Genomic DNA, 6,406 nt, shown 5'->3' with positions numbered 1-6,406 from the left:
CATCAAGGCAACATTATTATATCAGTCAGCATTCCTCTTTAATTTAAGCATCATAGCATTACACTTTTGTCATTTTTTTATGTGCAGCTTATGCATTCCATATTTTACAGCTGCTAATTCAGATAGAATAATTTGTCAAACAAAAAAGTTCAAAATGGAGCAGCATGCATACATTTCCTCACTGTTATGGGTATGGCATTTTTAGTATACCTATTTAATTTAGCATTTTTGGAAAAATAAGGTGTTTTAAATTTCATTAATTTATATAGTTTTCTGTAGGCAACATCCTGCTTGATTTTGAGACACTGAAGTTGCTTATAACTTGGTGTTACTTTTTTATAATAACCAATATTGAAGATAGGCAAAAAAGTTAGTCAGGTTGAGAATCAGCAAGTCTTATTTAAATTCTTGAAGGTGGAAAGATCACCTTTGCTATACCTCTGTACCAGGATTATAGAGCTATTAGTATTTTTAGCATATTGGAAAAAGTGTTGATTGAAATAGTAAGAAACATGCCTCCATTCAAAATCTGGGAAGTGCATTGCTTATGATATTAGATTTTAATTTTGAATACTGCCTTTAACTATTCTACCCTGACAAACATCAGAAAACTAATATCTTTGAAATGTTTCCTGGAAATTTATTGTATCTTATATCTTCATGGATTAGACTCTGAGCCTCAAACAGAAACAGGATTAAAAGTTTTGTGAGTCCGATCTTATCCTAGGTTTTCCTGAATTTCTTTTACCACTACATTTGTATTGAAGAGCTTCCCTTAGAAATCTTCCGTCTTCCATCTGTTCTGCATGAGCCTTCCATTTTAATCATTTTTTTCTTTTATTTTCTCAGAAATGCAATATATTTTAAGCTCTTCCCTAATATCTGTATTCCCTAGTCTGTTTAGCCTTTGATGGCTTTTAATATGATATAAAAATTGCCTCCCCTAAGACCACCAAATTATCATGATGGGAGGTTTGTGATATCCTACAACCCAGAGAGTTATACTAGATGGAGCTTAAGATCCTGGTAGGGCCATCCAAGCCAGGCAGAACAAATGGGTGGAGTCAGACAAAGAGTGGTTCCCAGTCCATCAGGATGAGGGTTGAGCATAAGGCTATTAATCTTATCCTTTAAAAATAAACGTACCCATAAGTGTATTCATGGAAGGTAGATGGAATCAATGATATTTATTTTTTATTATTTGACAAGCACTAATACTTATTTAATTTCAATAAAAATTACTATAAGTTAGACTGGAAAATAAAATTCTTTTATGACCACTCTTCATGATATTGTATAGGTAATTCAAATACATTCAACAAACTCAGGGGAGATGTAGTGGAAGTTCTTCATTATGAGAAAAAACAAATTTGCACTTTTCCACATTGGTAACATACAGTTCATAGAACCATCTTCAGGTACATTGTCTTGTAGGCGATTCAAAGTTGCATAATGGCATGGCAGCCTGGAACTGCTAGTCCCTTATTTGACAATGGAATGGTAATTTTGGTGAGCTGATCAAATTATTCATATCCCAAATATTCATTTTAAAAATTCACAAGTACCAATTGGGCATCATTCTTTTCTACAGGTTATGTTAAAGGAAATAGGAACAAGAATCCACATGGCTACAGTCTTAATGGCCTCTAGACGTCAAGTTGGGCTCCCATATCCTTCAGAAGCTGCTTCGGTCATCAGGACTCCAGCTCAGGGTTCCCTAGCACCATGGTTTGATGAAGCGAGACTTCTCTTTGATTGGATTTACAAACAAATAGATGAGATGTCTTCCTATGAGAAACTCTTAAAGGAAGGCAAAGAAAAAGAATATCTTATGAATGTAACTAATGATGTTTTGGACAATGCTTCACTTCTTAATGAAGTTGGAAAGATTGACCATTCTTCAACTGCGCTTCAAAAACAAGACAATGGAAAACAGTCTTGTATGAATAATGATTTTGAACAAGTTGAAATCAATTCACCAACAGTTCACACGATTGAAACAGAAATTGAAAATCTATCAAAATATCCATCAACAGAGAGAAATGGCAATGGATTTCTAGATATTCAACTAAGGTAATGTGCATTGAAGAATTTACTCTTATGTGGACAATAAACTTATACTCCTTGATCTTCCATTATATGAGTAAATATACTGACATTTGTCACCATGATAAAAATATTTATTTATAATTTATATGATATGTTTTAAAGTGCAGCAGTCTTTTGTTTTAATCAATTCTCTATGCCCTTTTGCAGGTTACTAGAAATTTTGGACACCTTGAGAAACAACCTATTGGCTCTTAATCCTATGCATAGTGGAATGTTAGGTTGAGGGAGCTCAAAGGTTTATAGCATTTCCTTTTCATTAACTTATGTATGTACTTACTTGTTTATGCCAGCTCAACAGCCACGGTAAATGTACTGTAGATTTATTTTTAAAATTGGAACATGGAAATTCTCCCATGTTACTCTTGGTGTGTTATCATGTAGCTACTTATTCACCAACAGTAGCATTTCAGTCAGTTTTACAACTTTAAAATATTCTTTGATTGAACTAAAGGTATTGAATCTACATCAACATAGGGGATAACTATGTAATGACATTTAAATAATTCAAACCCTAGATTTACCAGAAGGTATGATATTCTTATGCTAAGTAGGGAAATGCACAGTCAAACAGCACAAAAGTTAAAATATTCTGTACTGTGCTCTTGAGATGATAATTAGATGATGATGTCATATCTCTTTTGCAATGAGAGGGAGAGACCGATAGAGCTCCTCAATATCCTTTTTCCTAGGATTCTGAGTTGTAAAAGGTTAAGGAGGAGGAAATGAAAGAAAGAGAGAGAGCTTCAATTAATTTCACAACATGGTGACATTCCAGTGTTAATTCATTCTCTGCATAGAACAGAGAGATTGCAATATTATTTTTCTCCAGCTGGATGTAAAAAAATTGCATGGTGATGTTGTCAACTGTCTTTCTGAATATTTCCTGATCTTCAAATTCTGTTCAGTCAATTGCACATGGATGATCAGCATCCTTTACACTGCATGGCGGATTTAAGTCATTGAAGCCAAAACCTCATTCATATATCTGCATTCACTCTTTTCCTCCACTTTTTATTAAACTTATCTATCATTTCAAGATGATGTATGATCCTTCTTTAGTTTTTATTTGTCTTATGTGAAATATTTACCCGTTCTTGGTGCACTTGCAATTTTGATACAGAGGTCTTCAGAACATTCTTATAAAAGATGAGTAGGAACATACTTAGGTGAAGGCAGATGTTTTGTTTCTTGGAAAGGCATCTGTTTTTACAGTTATTAGCTATTTTTTAAAGAGGAACAAATTTTTAGGAAAGAAAAAGGTAGAATTTTTTTCCCTTGGAAAAGCATATCCCAAGTGATATGCAGGCATGGTTTTATTTTCATTAAAAAAATTATGCTCGGTAAAATTTTTATTTTTCCTTTTCAAATATATTATTCTAGTCCTTTATTTGATTAAACAATATATTATATGTTGATATAATATTGTAAGCCTCTTACAGCCACTCATGTAGTGCCAGGATTTAGCATGTGAAAAATTAAAGTGGTAGTATGGACAATCTACCCATGGGTCATTGTGCCACAAGTTTTAAGCAACTAATTTTTAAGTTAGAGAAAGACTCAATTTGAGCAGCTATTATTTTCAAGTATTTCCATATGACTCACAAATGGTAGACAAAAAGGCAAGGAATAGAACTGGAACTAGAATGGTATAGAGAAAATAATGCGGAAAGATTTAAATTAGTACATTTGGCTTAATAATTAAAGAAGTGGTTAAGAATTAAATTTGATACTTGAATAATAGAAAATCACAACTAATTATGTGCATTAGTGCTTCTACATACAGTTGCTAGATCTGAGCACCTTTGTGCCATGAATTTTACAAAATGGAGTAATTTATTTATCAAGCCATAAGAGAAGTATTATGGCCTTAGATGTTTGCCCTTATTATGGCCTTAGTTTGCACGTTAAATGTGTTTGGGGAGTGGTAGCTCAGTGAGTAGGTGGTCTAGTGACTGACCTGGTTCAAATTTAGGTGATTCCAGTTGCTTCAGCTTTACCCCAGCTGTGTGATTTTTGGGGCACCACAGGTCTTTCTGGGAACCAGCTGGGTACTAAGTGATAAAAAGGTGAATTTTAACAAAAATATTAAAACATTACAATTAAATTGGGAAATATAAGCTTAGACACACTCTCATTTAAGTAGCCTATGGTATGCTGAATTAGAGATTTATCACATTTCAAATCTTGAAAACAAGTTCATATCTAGAGGCCAAAATGGAATCTGAAAAAAAAGTCCATGTTTCTGAAAAAGTAGTATTTAAGTTAAAATACCACTGTACTTGACCTTTTTGCTGCATTAATCCCTTCTGTAACTCTGTTCTGTGACCTGTTTGTGGTCCTGGTGGCGACCTGGTTTGTTGTGTTTGTGAGCTGGTTCTGTCACATCTTGAGTAAATATATTATTTGAGCATGGAGAATCCCAGTGGGAGAACCCAAGAGGGCTGGCTCAATTTGGAATGTGATGTGCCTAAGTGTAACCAATAGTTGCTATGTTGAAGTCTTAGGTCATTGTTTCTTCTCACTTAGTTTACTCAGCTTATTTTCTGTAGCATGAAGATTTATTTCACATTCATGGTTCTAAAAATTTTCATTTTTTTATTCTAAGAAGTTATTTTCAAAATTAACAATTTTTCTTGTTGAAGGATCATGATTTCTTTTTCATCGGTTACTTTTTCCATTTTGATTGCTCCCATCTTAAAATCAATTGTTCCTCTTCACTTAATAGTTACCACAATTTTCTTATGTCTGTGTGTGAATTCATCCATTTCACTCTTGGCTTCTCCAGTGAGGTGGGGCACAGAGTGGGGCACAGGGTGGGGCACCGTCAAATCAATGGTTCTCAATGCGACTACAAGTTTTGGTTCCTTGGTCAAAGTATGGTGTTGATGAATTATTGAAAATAAATTTATCAAGTTGGAATTGGAATATGGCAGGTTACCCTTTCCATAAACTTCAATCCATCACCAGTACAAGTCATTTGATGGGATGACATTTTTGACAATGAATAATGTGCCCAGTGCTCAATACAAACAAGTTCTCCAGTTTGGTTTAAATTCTCAAGGGCTGCTCTGTGTTTGTATGGTGCACCTATAATAATTGGTCAAATCCGATAAAAATTAGGCAGCGTAAAAAATACATTGTTTTTCAATGTCTAATTTTAGTCAAGATATGGCTGCTCCCCCTCTAATCTTTTTCTCTTATTTATTTAACCATTTTCCCTGGCTGTAGGTGAAATAGATTGCAAGCTCCATATTTTGGCCTAAGGGTCAGGATTCTTTGTTGCATCAAAAATAATCCCATTGATTTCAGTCATAATTATTTTTTCCCACTAGCTTAATTAGCTAAACACCAATCCAGTGAGTTCAAAGTCTGTGGCTCAAGTCCTGGTCAAGAAGACTTTTTTCTCCTTGAAATTGGCACCCTTCTAGCTTCCCCACTAGCCTTGTGTTTGTCTTTTATATGTGTTTCTATCTCTTTTCCCTATATCCATATAGGACGTTTTTTTTAGAATTTCTGCAAAGTGTTTTAACCATTTTCATGACTGAATTCCGCCAGGTTAAGCCTGAGACTGTTGACTTTATGAAGGTCTGTGACCCTCATAAGTAGGTGCATCATTTTATTTTTGGACTTAAAAATATTCAAATGTGTTTATATGTATATTAATGAAAACATAAATAAAGTGATAGATTAATTCACTAACTCTGTTTATTTATTTATCATACCAACTCGCAGAGGATGATGTCATGGTCCAGTGGGCAAAACATTGGGCTCTCTTCCAGAGGGCTCAAGTTCCATTCCCAGTGATGACTTTGGGCACCCTCAGCTTCACCTAAGCTGAGCAATTTTTTCAGGTACCAAATCTTCCTGGAAAACCATGGATGACACAGGAAAGGAATTGGCCCTCCTATCCTGATGCATGAATTTCACTCGTTTCTGGACTTAGTATCCAATAAGCTTTGCCTCAGCTAGCAAAATAATGTCCCCATTGATTTCTGTGTTTCTCCTCAAACTTTTTATTTTTAAGCCAACTTGAAGTTTCAAGAAGGATAGAAAACAACAATCAGGTAAGATAAAACTGTAATAATTTACTTGAGATCAAAACTCCAAATAGCAACCAAATTTTGTCAATACATACAAGAAAATAGAATACATGTAATATGTTTAGTAAGAAATTATTCTATCTACATTAGTGAAGAATTAATACAAACAATACAAACTGAATACACCCTTTAATTGCTAGCTCGTTATATAACTACACAATAAATAGTTCATGATATCAATGTTATTATACATCTTG

This window comes from Hetaerina americana, unplaced genomic scaffold (assembly GCF_022747635.1).
Source record: "Hetaerina americana unplaced genomic scaffold, ioHetAmer1.1.p SCAF_2, whole genome shotgun sequence".
Classification (NCBI taxonomy): Eukaryota; Metazoa; Arthropoda; class Insecta; order Odonata; family Calopterygidae; genus Hetaerina; species Hetaerina americana.
This window is presented reverse-complemented; position numbering follows the sequence as displayed.